This window comes from Manacus candei, unplaced genomic scaffold, assembly GCF_025592945.1.
Source record: "Manacus candei isolate 608988 ecotype Guabito, Panama unplaced genomic scaffold, ASM2559294v1 h1tg000028l, whole genome shotgun sequence".
NCBI classification, from domain to species: Eukaryota; Metazoa; Chordata; class Aves; order Passeriformes; family Pipridae; genus Manacus; species Manacus candei.
The window spans coordinates 44,247,640-44,262,884 of record NW_026138076.1 but is presented as its reverse complement, the minus strand read 5'-3'; the positions used below and the strand labels follow the sequence as shown (position 1 = coordinate 44,262,884).

At 40.0% G+C, this 15,245-nt stretch overlaps 1 protein-coding gene across 3 annotated transcripts in view; it reads left to right on the top strand.

Annotated features, from left to right (window-relative positions):
- The first annotated feature begins 280 nt into the window (after positions 1–280).
- The window catches only part of PTPN13 (protein tyrosine phosphatase non-receptor type 13), a 117,742-nt gene continuing 102,777 nt past the window's right edge, over positions 281–15,245 (top strand). For 2 of the 3 annotated variants that reach the window (XM_051790895.1, XM_051790893.1), the window contains exon 1: positions 521–659. The gene's annotated coding sequence lies outside the window, so the exon portion shown is untranslated. Of the gene's footprint in view, positions 326–520; positions 660–15,245 lie in introns of those variants that run through there. The other variant, XM_051790894.1, reaches the window with a different exon arrangement.

Genomic DNA, 15,245 nt, shown 5'->3' with positions numbered 1-15,245 from the left:
AACAGACTGCCGTCACCAGGGCTGAAGTTCACCTCCGAGAGAATCAATTCGCAAGTGACTTTCGAGCGAGGGCGGGAAGGGGCCGGGGCCGGTCCGGGCGCTGCGGGAGCGGGCGGGGCCGGGCGTGTGTCAGCATCTGCCCCGCCGCCTCGGGGGCGGGAGGGAGGGAGAGTGGGAAAGCAGGAGGGCGCGGCGGTCGGGGGCGGTGGGCGGTGCGTGCCCGCTTCCCCTCGCTGCTGGCGGCCCCGAGGGGCAGCGACCGGCGGGGCGACGTGGAGCGGAGCGGGCAGCGGGAGGGCCGGGCCGGCGGGGCCGGGCGGCCGCGGTGGGTACCGGGGCGCTCGGAGGGGCGGCTGCTGGCGGCGGGCCGGCCGTGCACAGCGGGAAGGAGGGATGGAAGCGGGGAGGAGGGAGGGAGGGAGGGAGGCAGGGAGCGAGCCGCGGGGCGGGCAGCGCCGCCGCTCCCGCCCCCTCCGCGACGGGGCTGGCGGCCGGCGGGGCAGGAGATGCTGCTCCGCGCTGCCTCCCTGCCTGCCCGCGCTCCCTGGCAGGCGCCGAGCACAGCCTTGCTACGGGGGAGGGCGAAGCTTCGGGCTCTCTCGGGCTCCTGGGCTCCCCGCCGCCGCCCTCCGTGCGCCATCGGCGGCTCTGGAGTGGCGGTAGGTCCGCGGCTCCCGCAGAGCCCGGCGCGGCCGCCCTGAGGTCGGGGGGGAGCCTGGCGGCGGCCTCCAGCGAGGGGGTCTGTCCCGGAGGCCGGGACGGATGGATGGATGGATGGATGGCCGCCGGTGGGTGTGTGACCGCCTGGCCCCGCTTCTCGTAGGACGGCGGGGGTGCCGGCGGAGAGGTGCGGGAGAGAGAGAGAGAGAAAGGCCGCAGGGAGCCCTGGGTGGTGGTGGTGCTCCCGCTGGATCGCCCGCCCGGGTCCCCGAGGGTCCGCCTGGGCTCTCGGCAGCAGCGGGACACACTTCTGCCGGCGGAGAAGGGCTCGGCTTTGCTTGCGCCAGCCAAACAAAGCAGCCCCTCCACCCCTCGGACATCTTAACAGAGGGAAAAAACTTTTTTCCTTATTAACCTTTTTGGAGGAGCAGAACCGAAGTATAAATCTGTTGGCCGGTGATGAGAAATAGCGTAGGTTTCATTGGCTTTTTATCTCCCAGCAATCGACACCTCCGCAGACCGCAGGATAATCTCTCTCATATTCTAGATTGTGTCATTCTCTTTAAATTGCGTGTTTAAAACAACAAAGGCAGTGACTTCATAGGGAACCGCCAGGAGCTGTTCTGTACCCCTCCTGTTTACTGGGGAAACATTTGGGAACCGGTTTGGTTTTGTAGGTAGGATCAGAAGTAAATGTAGGACATGGAAACTGTAAGGTTGGTTGCTGGTAATCTGTGTCTAGCCATCTTATTAAGGTGTGAGTTTTGGAGAAGGGAATATGAAAGCCTTTGCATGTGGAACTAGCCGGGGCAGTAACCGAGATCAGTTCATGAAGCCTTTTCAGGGAAGAGAACGTGTTTTATGAAACTGTACAGTGAAATTGGGTCAGAATACACAGACATTTTCCTGGGGGCTTAACCTCATGTGAGAAGGCAATCATTGTATATGTATGTTCCGAGGTGTCATGACTCTCGGGTCATTTGTTTGGGCTCAGGTTAGTGAAATGATGACCTTTAATACCCAAAGTAATGTTTCCAGAGCAGGACTGCTTCCTGTGTTCGAATTAAACATCAGGCCTCTGACTGAACTCTGCCTGTGCAATTCTGTGTTTGGAAGACCAGAAATCTGTTCTAAAGATATTTCTTCAAGACTTAAAATCAATGAGGATAGAGAAACAAATAGGAAAACAACTTAAATAATTTGGTTCTTGTGCAAGAAATCCTGATGAGGAAAGAGTAAATCTAGTTATAGGATCTTTTGGTAGTGCAGTTACAACAGAATTTGCTACCACTCCTAGTGCTATCAAACGTACCTATCTATTCAGCTTTCACATTGAGCATATGTGTTTCACTTGGTGTGTCTTTTTGCCAACAAGCAAAAACTTTCCCTGAGTTTTAAAATGTAAGTAACAATTTAAGGAAAGAAGTGAATGACAGCAAGAGAGAGAAAAATATGCACTCTAACTTTTAGAGATATTTTATTACTCCTTTTTAACCTAACAGTCCTGTCTGGTGACTGGAAAAACACATGACTTATATTTCTTCCATACTGGGACTTTTCTTTTGCCTGTACATGATAAAAAAATTGAACCTTCTTTACATGAGGGTTTTTGTAGTGATTTGTTTCTCTTCAGAGTGTGGTTGGTTGTTGGTTTTTCAAGTTAAAGGTGCAATAAAAGTAAAGACTTTTGAACATACCAGATGTAAAAGGAGACAGGCTGTATCACAGGGTGTTGTTATAACAGCTTAATTTAAAAAAAAAAATCTCTCCATTCTGAGACTGTTGTCGAGTGGAATTGAAGGCTGTGGGAACCACAGGCTCAGGGGCACTTGAGTGGATGGAAGAGCAGGTATGGAACAAGGAAGTATCTGTGAGAAGGATGAGCTGAATGTTAAGGGATAAGTGAGTGCTCAGCATGTATTTTCACCAGGATAAGAGAGCCTCTGGAGAGGATGTGATCCAGTAGTCTATTCGTGGCTTCACAGGCCCTTGAAAGTAAAAACAGGCTGTGTGGATAAGTGGTAAATAACCCCTGCAACTGGTCATCACGAGCCTGTGATAACTTGTATGTAGCATTGTAACTTGTGCATAGCATTGTCATTTTCGATGCCTTGAAGGGAAGTAGTGAAGAAGCCTAGGAAAGGGAGGAGATTGCATTCCTGCAAGTGGGAAGTTACCAAGGCACAAATGTTGCATTTGCTTGTTCCAGTGGGAAGAAAATTGTTGTGTTCCTTCGGGTTTTTTTTCTTTCCTTTATGGTGGGATCTTTTTCTGCTGTATGGGTCTTATAGAGTGAGTATCACAGAGAAGGGCTGCATTTTTCTAAAATGCTGTCTTTTATCTGTTTACTTTTCAAAGAGCACAGCAGAGCAAATATTTTTATTTTTACATGTGGAGCAGAAATTATTTTGGCACAAAGCTATTTTTCTCCCAACCAAATGGAGGTATGAACAATAATAATTAGTGGTTGTATAGTACAATAAATCTTCAAAGTGCCTTCAAATCTTAATCAGCAAACCTTAATGGCATGCTATTCCTGCAAGAGAGGTAAGTAATTAGACAGATAAAATGAGACTGGGCAGACTCTTAAATGACGTTTATTGTTGAAGTGCCAGTCAGTTTGACAAAGCTCTTCTTTATCACTGAAGTCTCTGAATACTGCTGTATGTTAAATGGCTTCAAATATTTATATGTTAAAATACATGACAGTATGGCCCAGAAGGCCTTGTTCAAAGTTCTTCACAGTTCAGCAGACCTTACACTCAAGAGTCTCTCTAGTGGTTGTTCCAAGACTTATTAACTTGAACAAGAGTAAGGTCAACTCTTTAAGGGGAGTGATTTTCTTTTGAAGAGCTTTCCAGCTTACTTGTGTGACGAGCCTAGAACCTGTAGTCTACTGATGGTAAAACTCAAAGTGAGTTCACCAGGAGTCTGTTAAACCTAAGAACATGTAAGTATTGATCTGGCTGCTGCATTTTGGACCCTTGAGAGGGAGTGTTGGTTATCAGCCCAACAGTCTGTCAGTCACCCTTTTTTTGTCTCTGCTTACAGAAAAATTGACTGGAGTTTTGCTGTTTTAAAATGAGCTAGTTAGTGGGACGAAGAGATTGAAAAGCAAGTCTTGGGGTACTGTGTCATGGTGCAGAAAGTATTTGTAAGCAGTTGCCCTGGGCTGTTGCTTACCATGGGACAAGCGTGGATGGAAGGCTATGAATACCAGAGGAAGTTAATGTTGTATGTCGCCAGTTAACTATTAATGAAATCTGTGCATCTGTAAAGAAGGGTGGAACTTCAGAAAGAAGTGTTTCCCAGCCCCACCTCCTCCTGAAGTACAGAGAATGAAGCTGGCATTTACAGATGGGAAGGGCAGAAGGCGACTCTTTGGTGCCGTTTTCATTTTGTCCTGGCTTCTCTTTCTCCTGGACCAGTTAAATACCTGTTGAGGAACTAGGCCTATTCTTTGTGCATCATTATCTATTAAAATGCTTTCATAAAAGGCAATTAATTGAGTAGGCCGCCTTGGGACAATGATATGCCTTGTGAATTTGAAATCCAATTGCCAGGATAGAGATCTACTCCAGTTATGACTCTGTGTAGGAAGATTGACAGAGGTGAGAAGGCTTTGTTCTCAGGGTTTCATCTGTTGTTCTTTATCTTTTATGTGTAAATTTAATGAACCACAGAAATGTCTGCATGTAATATGTCAAGAATTAAAGGAGACCCAGTATTAAAACTGATTTTTGATCGCTGGTATTTATTTGGAATAATGTAGTTTTGCAGGACATTGAGTGTTATTAAGGATTTGTAGATGATAGGGTAATGTCAGATTTAGGACTAGATGTTGTGTCAGCTCATGGTTCCTGCTTTAGTCAGACCTTAAATTAGGTAATATAGGGTCCTTGGAAAAGAAAGGGAAGGTTTATCTCCTGTTTTGTAGCTAAAAGTTAAGCGGGGGGGGAAGAATTGACTGACCTGAGAATGATGAAAATTTAAGTGCACAAATTTGGAACTGAACACAAACTTCTTCATGAATTAATCTGACACTGTCTAAAACCCCCACTTTTTTTAGTAGACTTTGAGACTTTTAATTTGTCTGTGCTTCAACTTTGTCAGGGGTAGGATATGGTTTGCTGGAGATTCATAGTTTCTTTATCCTTCTCTGGATAAAGATTTTTTGTTTGTTTCTTGAAAATTGTCTTATTAAAGAGTCCTTGTATCTGTGGGAGAAATATGGGAGAGAACATCCCGTAGAGCTTGCTGAAATTTTTGAAAGTGAATCTGAAAATGGTTTCCATGTGGTATTGGCATCTTCTCTGACTGTGTGTATGTTGTGTAGGTACTTGGTTTCAGGCACATGTGGAGAGATACCTCAGAAGTGGTGTATGTGAAGTCTGTTTTATTTAGAAAAAAAAATCCCGGGCTGAAAGGCTACTTGGGTGACTTCTCTTAAACAACACTGTTGCAACTTGTATTTGTGCTGTAAGCTTAAAATTGATGCTGAATTTATTAGGAAACACTCCTATTTAACTCTATTTCTCAAGTAAAAGAACTTAAGCAGAGTCTCTCTCCTGGAAATATGCTTTAGTTCCTTGCTACATAATTTGTCGAGGGTAGAATGCTGTTAGATCATATAAATACCTCATTTTTTGAAGGTAGAATGTGCTTTTCATCATAACGAATGCTAAACTCTAACTGGATAAATCAGTGGAAATACCAGGTTCTCCTGTGTTTAATATCCAGTTTCACAACAGCAATAAAAGCTGTTTTGGCTATATCTGTATATGTGTGTAGGTGCAGCTGATGTTCTCCAGCAGCCAGATGACAGTAGTCTTCCATGCACATTCCAGGATGTCCCTGTGTATTGGAATCTTAGCACCATGGTGTGTGCTGTATAAAACTGACTGTACTAGTTCATTGTAATAGCACAGTTATGCCAGTGTCTTGGAAATTGTTGCACTTTTTGTCAACTTAAAACGCTATTTTAGAATAGATGTTGAAAGTCATAAAAGTTTGTTAGTGGAAATAATTTTTATAGTAAAGTTACATGCTTGGAGATGTAAGCTTCTCTGAGTCTGGTGTCTATTCTATAGTCTATCTTTATTCATGTAATAGCCAGTGTTGTGCTTGTGTAGTCGGCAGGTTCTCAAAACCTGTCAGAGAAAAAACCTGAGGAACTGAGTGCAAAGGTTTTCTAAGTTATTACTGAGTATGGACAGAACATGGCTTATCTCATCATCTCAGGCCTTGTAGACACTCTCATTTGCAGCTCCCTGTTTGAGCAGGGGAATTGGTTCCCAGTGATTAACTTTATGTTTCAGATGAGGATTTTTTCCTTTTTAGTATTAATTTCTTTAGCATCTCAACAGTGTGCATATATTGTACCGTGTTTTCACATTATAGATGTGAATGGCTACACAGGGATCATAAAAAACCACCCCACTAAACCTGTGACACAGGTGCTTCCAGGGATTTCTTAAGGTCACCAGAGAAAAGTAATGGGACTTGACTCATAAAACTATGTTGCAAAGCAGTTTTTCAGAGACCCCGTAGAACATTTCTGTTGAAATAAATATTAACTACAAAACTCAAACTTGCAAGCAACCTTATTTGGTGTTAAATGTGTTCCATCTTCCTTGATGGGACTGTTGACTTTTTCTGCTAGCCACTTCTATATATTGTAATTTTAAAAGATTACATGGACTAAAAAGAGAGCTAAATTGGAGTTCGAAACTTCAATTGTTAGAAATAGTTGTGCTTCCTAGCAAAGTCATGCCTGGTTTAAATGATGAAAGATTTGGACTTGCATATTGCCTTGAGGAACAGAGGGGCAAAAAAGTGGAGCATTTTGATTTTTAACTATACATAAATAGTCAAACTTTATATAACTTTTTTACCTAGTTTGCTCATCAGAGCATCGATACTGTAAAGCATCTTGCTCATTTTTCTTCTCTCACCATAATTCATCAAGTGCAACAATATATTATGGCCACTTCTCTCTTCACATAATTTAGTGTTTCAACAAAAAGAAAACTTAGAGAAGGGAAGTGGAGCGATAGTTTTGCCTTTTAGTATCCTTACTGTAAAATCAGTAAGTGGAAAATCCCCTCCTAGTGCTTAGGATTATGGTCAGTGAAATAATAGCTCTCTTTTCCCAAGTCAAGGCAAAGTTGTATTTTCCTTCAGTGAATTAATGTGGGAGTTTGAGTCCCAGGCAAGCAAATGGTTGATATGGCTGTACAAGTGCCACTTTAATTCTTTGCTTTTTAATGTCAGTGAGTAACAGCACACGTGTTACTTTGAGAGACATCTCTGCAGTGTACGTCGCTGACTGGACAATTGTGTGGTTAGGTTTATGGGGAGTTATCCCTCCAGCAGCCTAATTAAAGACTGTGTGTAACTTCCTTAAATGGGGTGTTTCAACAGGTGATAAATACTGCTTTCTCCTTCAGAGGTTTCTCTTATGGTATTTCTTTCAAGTGCCTTAGTGTGTTTTAACTATTTTTCAATGATTGAGGTGTATTTTTTTGTTTGTTCTTCTGAAGCTGGCTTGCTTTCATCTTCTGTAAGTCTCAAAATTGGACTTTTTCACATTACTTTGATATTTAGGAAATAAGAGAGTACTGCCTATATGCATGCATTAATCAGAAATTCTTTTGTCCATATGCTCTTTCTACAATTTTCAGTAAAGGATTTGTCTTGGATAGGTTTCTAGGAGGATAGAGATTCTGTCCAACCTTCATAGACTCTGTCTTTTAGAGCTTTTGTGTATCTTCAGTCATCTTTTCTCTGTTCTTAGACCAGTGGCCTTGACTTTGAAGGAATTTCCTCTTAACCATTTGAGAAGAGCTTCAGAAACACTTGAAGAAAAATTCAGCTTATTAATCAGTGCTAGAAAATAGTACAAAAAGTGGCAGCAAAAAAAAAATAGCACATCTAATGAATCCACCGAAATATTAAAAAAAAAAAGTTGCAGTCTGGGGAAAATGAAGATTTTGATGATATTTTTCCATAAAAATAACTTTGATGTTTTTGCGTGCTGGTGTTTGGCATCTGAGTTGATACACCCTGAAGAACGATGAGGATCTCCCTGCTAACTTCACTGGAAATCTGAGTAGGATGCAAGTAGAAAACAAATGTTATTGCCATCCTTATTGATATGTAACATGAAAATAGACAATGCAGCATATGTCTCTAAATGAAAAAACTGTTCTGTAGAGGAATAGCAGTTGTGAGCTGTTAAATGGCTTGTATCTGAAAAAGAAAGAAATTATTTTACAAGGTAGCTAGAATACCTACACAGCACCTGGAAAACTTGGACCTATAAGGTCTAGCTTGTGAAAATGGTGTTAGAAAATCAATATTTTTTGGCAGAGAGAACAGTTTGGGCAAAAAGGGAGGTGGAGAAGGGAAGGGAGGGAGAAGAAAAAGGTTGGGCTTATTCAAGGTGTGCTGGGACACCTTCAGTTCCCTCTAGTTAGGTTTATGGGCTTTACCAGAATGTCCTTATCTTATGAACTGGTGGTGGAGGCTCCTGTGAGCAGAGGTTTCTTCCTCATAAAGGTAGGGATGAATTTTCAGACCTTCAAAGCTGCAGGTACTTTCGGTGTTCCCAGCTTAGTGGTCATGTTTAAGGCCTTCGAGGGTTAATAATTATCTGTTGTGTATTGTGGTATTTTATTTGTTTGTTTTCTTGGGGTTTTGTAGGGTTTTTAGAACTGTTTGCCTTCTTACCCCTTTTTATGTATAAGGTTCAACTCTGAAAATCAGACATTTGCCTGGGAAGTCTGCTATAATGATCCATTTAATAAGAACTGCAAGAAATATACACAATAAATTTTTGAGGAAATGCCAAAACTTTAGGCTTAGGTTTCCTGAAAGAAGTTTCTTCTGATACTATTTATCTGACAAATATACATGCTTAGTAAAACAAGCTAATATTCAAGAACCTTAAATTTGTACAGCTTAATCTTTCATTGTGCCCTGTCATTGAATCCCTTGAATGACCTTAATAAAGAATTTGAAGATTATCTGATTATAAAGATTTGCTAGCTGGCAGTGCTGAAAATTTGTTTCATCAGCTATATAGACTCATTTATTGAGTGGCTTTGCAGTGAGGTTATCACATGTATGGAACAGCCAAATCAGCCTGGAGCTTTAAGCACGTGGGCTAACACGTAAAACTGAATTACTGAAATAGCTGTGTAGAACTCCTCTATGTCAAATTAAAATGTGTGTGCTCACCATGATGGGCACAAGACTTGGATGTTTGAGAAGTGTGATGCATTCTATAAATTAGTGTTTGGTTTTTTTTTTTTTATTCTTGTTTGTTTTCAGAGGATTTTTGATACCATTGTATCACATTAGCACTAGTGTTTGTTTTAATCTATTGTCAAACAGTTTTAGTAAGAACAGTGTTTCCCAGAATTCTATCCTCTGTGTATTTGAGAATAAACTATGTAAAGGAAGAAAACCTTAAGCCTACTTTTTGTCGTTTTGTCACAAAATCCTAAGGAAAATCCTAACAATGTTTTAATAGTATTTTATTTGCATGCAGTGTCTCCAGTGGAGAAAATATTTAGTATGCTGGAAGATTGTTTGGATTTGTTGGAAGAAAACATTTTCTGTTATTTTTGGTAGCTGCAGACATTTGCTGGTGGTTGACAATAGTCAGGCGACTTTGAGGCATGACTGCATCCTTCAAGACCTTCAGCATGTTCTTCTCTAGTGAAATTTGAGAAATAAGTTACTGTTTTCACAGCAAACAAAAGTGAACTGCTTAATTGCATCTACGTTACTGGAGCAAAATGTCATGTGGAGTGAAAGTGAAAATGTGTTCAGAAAGGGATTAGACAAGTGAACAGAGATCATTAGTGACTATTAGATTTGACTGTGCAGCTCTACCCTTTAGCTCAGGAACTCAGCAAACTGCTGATTGCCAGGAAAGGGGATTGGAGAGGAAGCCTGATACAGTACAGTACTTCTTGTATTGAACATTGCTTAGGTTTCTAAATACCAAAAGAAATGAGAAGCTCTTCCAGATTGAGAACTTCTTTAACCCTTTTTTTAACCAAAAAAAAAACCAAAAAAGAAGAAGCCTAATAAGAAATCTTTTGTGTTCTACTTTTGAAGCTTGTGTGTGTCCACGTGAGCTGACTTGCTGTTCAGAGAAAACCTTTAGAAGTCTAAGGAATCCAAGCTCTGGGAACTACTGTACTGTCCATGAAAGTCTGTATTACAGCAGTGTGTTGGTTGCACTTTGGTCAGTGCTCTGGATTAGAGGCATCTGCAGTGGTCATGGCTGTACCTAAAAGAAGGGAGAAGTTTCTACCTAGCTGAAGAAATGTAAATGTTTAGCTATCTGGTTCAAGCTGAAGTGCCTTGCTTGTTTTTTCATCCTTCTGTCATGGAATCTTTATTCCCCTCTCTTCAGACTGCTTATGGAGGGATTAAATGGTGGATGGTCAAGTAATGAAGGGAATTAATTTTTATACATACAACTCTAGAGCAAAAATGGTTGCTCAGGGAGAGGGGAGAAAAAGACAGGAACATCTTGGTGATATCACAAAGTTTCAGTTGTAGTATTAGTTGTTGAGGAGGAAAGTGAAAATATACTACTTGATAAAATGGTAAAATAGATTATATAAGTAATTGTCATTCTAAATGCTATCACATGAAAGAGCACAACAAAAATCAACTTGTGGAGACATAAGTAGTTGGATTACTTCTGCAGATGAGAAACACGTTGCTTAAGAAATGAAAGACATTCTGCAATGACAAGAGGCATTCTTTTTGTTCTTGCTTGCCTCAACATCAGATTGTACTCTGTTGATACCAGCATGTGTGCTGGTGTGCTGTGTGTGCTTTTTGGCCTTGCATACTGAAATAGGCCTTTTTCAATGCCAAGCCATTAGTTTTGTGGTATTGTCAGATACTGGTAGAATTTTTGTCTTTAACTACACAGCATCAGAGAGCAGAATAGAATCAGCAAATTGAATTTAACGTGGTATGTGAAATTTCCCTGGTGCTTGCACAGTGCAGAATATAGTTTGCAACGTTATAGAAAATATTTTTGTGCTTGACATAAACTGAACTCTTTGATATACACGTTAATTGTCACCGAGTCTGTCCCACCCATTGCCTTTGCTTTGAGAATATTAAAGAACTGAAGACCACAGAATTTAACTTTTCACCGTGATATGAACTGCTGGTTGGGAAGTCTGCTGCTGATGGAAAATCTGTTTGTTCTGCTTCCCTCTTCAGTGGTTTTAGAAAAATGGAAGAGAAACTACTGCCTGTCTAGACTTTAATAATTTATATATATATATAAGTATATATATATATATTTACTTTTTATGTACACAACATTCATTTCAAGGCTTACGATGTATTTTCAATGACAGGCTATAAATGCCAGTTAAAAAACCCTACTGACAAACAACACAACACAGTGGTTGTGCTAGGAAGGAATACACATCTAATAAGAGCAATTGCTTTTTATAATAATTTTGTATCCCCAAGGTATAATGTCTTTAAACTGTTTTCAAAGAATTTATGGAACTCAGAATTTTCTCTGTGACAAAAGCTCTAATTAGTGGCCAAGAGGCTCTTGGATATATAGATCAACTGTAAATTGTATATGACTTCTGAGTGGGGAAAGTTTGGGTTTCCTTTTCCTTCCTTTTTCCCACCCCTGCCTCTATCAATTGGAGAAACTGGGGTTTTTTATTGCCTGTTTGTAGACTGATGGTGTAAAATAAGGGCGAAGTCTTACACCTGCTTTTACAGAAGTAATTATTGTAGATGATCACTAAAAAAAAAAAAAAAAAAAAAAACCTGCCAGCTAACTTAACCTTCAGTTAATTTTTTTGCCAAAACTCAGAATTTTAATCTATACCTTTTAAAATGCAGCCCGTGAATGGTCCTATGCATTTATTTCCCCCTAAATGACTGATATAATATTCAGCCTCTAGATATGAGGATGAAAAAGAGTCAGTAGTGTAAAACCAAATCATCAAAGCACTCAAAACAATTATTTGAGGAAAAAGTGCTTTTATTCTGTAATTGATTAGTAATGATCCACAGGATGCCTAAGTTTTGCCATCTTAGCCTCCATAATGATTCTTTAATTTATTATTATTATTGTGTGAAAGTTACCAATGCTCCTGACTGCTACTTTGTCTCTAAGTTGGGTATTTCTTCCTTGGCTGAAACAGTATATATATGCTTTATTGCAAGCACACTTTCTTCTTTCTCAACTGTCTGATGAGGTCCTGGTTCCAGCTTCTGTGCTTCTGCACAGTGAGGAGTCTGGATAGCTCTTCCCACTGTGGACTAAGAATACATTACGTTCTCCTGTCTCTGAGATTTAAATCTCAAGATTGCAGAATGTTGTTCCTTCCCTCCTTTTCTTTTTGTTTCTCCTTGCCTCCTTTCTTTAATACCAGACTGGGTATTTCTGTAAGTGGTGAACACCTGATACTTCTCACTGATTGTTAGTGCTGTTTTTTCTCAGGTAAATGTGTATGCAGGATGAGATAAACCAGTACAACTGGTCCAGTTTGATAAACTATCATTCAAATTCAGTATTTTGTAAGCAAAGTTTATAAGGGAGTGCATGGTAGTGAAACAACACGTATCAAATTTGAAAATGTTTTTACACTTGATAGAACATTAGAAAGTTTTGAAATCTGTTTCAGATTACTGCTCAAGTGTTGTTTGAAGCATTACATTTATGAATTTTCCATGTGCTGGGTCAATGAATAATCTCTTTCACATCTTTTCCAAAGTATTTATTTAGGAATGGAAGATCAGAATAAGAGTTGAAGAGGTTCATCCCATCTCTTTTCTGACACAGATTTGTGAAATTTTTTTCATAAAAGCAGAACTTTCTCTTAGAAGTTTATGTCATTTATATACTGAAAATGAAAATAATTTTTTTTAAACCATATCCCTTTTTTTTTAAGTTTTCAGGACTAAAATTGAAGTACGATATTCAGGACCAGAAGAAAATTTGGATTGTTGTAAAAGTTCTAGACAGGCATGGAAAGGATGGAAGTTGGTGTATTGTTTGCAGACTGTATTGTATAGGATGAGCTCTCAGGTTTTGAAGGGAGGAAATTTTTTTTTTGAGGTGTTTGTTTGTTGTTTCAGTTTGTTTTAGGTGGTTATAGTTAGTGTTTTCTTGGGTCTCCATGTAATAACTGTTGCAAAGTCTAGCTGCTGTACATGAAATTATCAAAGTGATTAAGAAGGCAGCAAAATATGATACATTCCTTAACTGGTCTAACTCTCTGTGGTCCACCTGCATCAATAAAAGATTCAAGTGCTGTTATATTATCCTTCTATTTTTCTTTCACTTAATCCCTCACTAGGGCAGTGGGTTCAGAGATTGGTTCTGTTGCAGTACAGTAAGTATAATTTGTACATAGGCATTATCTGTGTATGTCCTCAGTCTGTCTAGCTTTCCATTACTATTCATAGGAATGTTTTTAAGAGGGATGATGCTGTGACTCGCTTTTCTTTCATAGTTTCTAGGCCTGTAGAGGAAAAGTTTCTGCTAGTTTGCCTTTGTTGTGCAGCCCAAGGGTGTAATATGGCTCTTTGTCCTGTCGTCTACTAATATGAATGTTTATCATCCAGACAAAGCAAAACTTCCCTGAACTCTTATTTTTTTGGTGATAGCAGGCTTGGTGTTATGTCATGGGAGGAGGTGCTGCTAGCTTGTTTTTCCTGTTTTGTTGGCAATGCCATCTTCCTTAGCTTGTTCTGTCCTGTAATCTCTCCAAGTACCAAAATATTATGGTGTGCTATAATAGTGATAATGATCAGATGGAGTTCTTTCTCCATTCTGGTGTGTGAAGTTAAATCAAGTCTGTTATATCATGGCTATCTGTCTGTCTTTACTATAGATCAGGAAGTCTGTTTTGTGTGGAAGGTCTACTGAGGAGTTGTATAAATCACTCTTGCAGATTTTTCATGTTGCTATCAGTTGATACTGAAGCTTATGTTTGTTGTGATGAGGGTCTTTCTTACACTCCAAATCCCATCCTTGGCTCAGAAACCATAAGTTTGGTAAGCATTCAAGGCTGAGCAGCAGTAACAGGTAGATTAATCCTTTGTGGAGGATTCCCATCTAACAGGAAAAGGACTAATAATCACATCACCTTTGAGGGCAGCTAAGACATGGAAAATATCATGGCTGTAGGACTGAATAAATTATGTGTAACCACTGAATTTAAGATGAATCATAAATTGGGTGTGTGTTAGAAATTTGTTCAAGGGGCAGTGTAGTCAATTTAACAATTGTTCAGTTGTAAACATGTACTGAATCATGCAGTATATAATTATATATTTTTCTGAAGTGTGGTGAGCAGAGTGACAGGCTGAGGGACTCAGGTTAACTGGTCAGGTTCTGATTAACTTGTATGATTTTGCTACAAAGCCATATGTGCTGTGTCAACTCATGTTTTGGAGCAAGATCGTGATTTCCTAACCATAGGCATTCCAAGTCTTCAAGTGGCTTTGTCTACTAATTAATCTGGAGTTAAACCCTCCTAATTGCAGGATTTAAACAAGATGGTATAAGCTGCTTGGGAAGGTTTTGGCCTCCATAAACGGCTCATTTAAAAAAACAAGCATCCAGGACCAAAAATCTTCATGTCTTGTGTGAAATCTTTGAACTGATAGCTGTCTCTGTACATGCTGCTAAATTAGTTGGTGATAGTTGTCACACAGGCTGTACTGTTCTCAGTACTTGGTCTACACCACATCTAAAGAGTTTAGTGGGCAAACAATAGGTAGATTTTGATGTGTGTTATCAGTTGAAGGAAAAGGATCAGCTATGGATAGTTGGATAAAGAAAATCTGCTTTAAAAAAAAAGGCAGTATTTTTTCAATAGCTGCAAGATAGTGGCAAGTAGTGTGCTTAGAGTCCTTGATAATGATAGATTTAACAGAGAAGCTAAAGAACTTGAGAAATACTGCAGTATGAAAATACCAGCAGCAGATGACTGAGAATTTGGGAAATCCTATAATGAACCAGTAGGGAATAATATCCTTCCTGTAAAGCTTGTCTTCCATTTTCTGGGCCATGGGTCTGTTTCATAGCATGGAAGTGTACATGGCATGTTTTCTGCACTCTCTCAGATTTTTGTGTGTCCTGCAAATTGATTACTGGTTGGGAGTGTGTAAGCAGAGAACATGCACAGCTTTAGTCTTAAATTAATATCTGTATGCGTGAGTGTGGAGGGAAGTGCAGAAAGAAGGGATCTGAAATCTGAGAGGATGAATGATCACCTTAGTTGTCACAGTTTCTGTGCTTGGGACAAGCAGGTGTTAGGCAGAAGAAGAAATCTCCATGTTTGCACTGTATGACTCAGAGCTCTGTTATCTTCTCTATTATCCCATTGGGTTATTTTCATTAATGATTTCACCAAATACTTTTTCATATAGTTCATGTCTGGACCTTTCTGCTAGATCACCTAAATGACATTCTTAGTTCCTGGGTGAAAAAAATGAGATGTATCCTGTTCAAGGACGATGCTAATGAATTTCCAACAGTCTTATCTTCAGCTCAACATCACTTC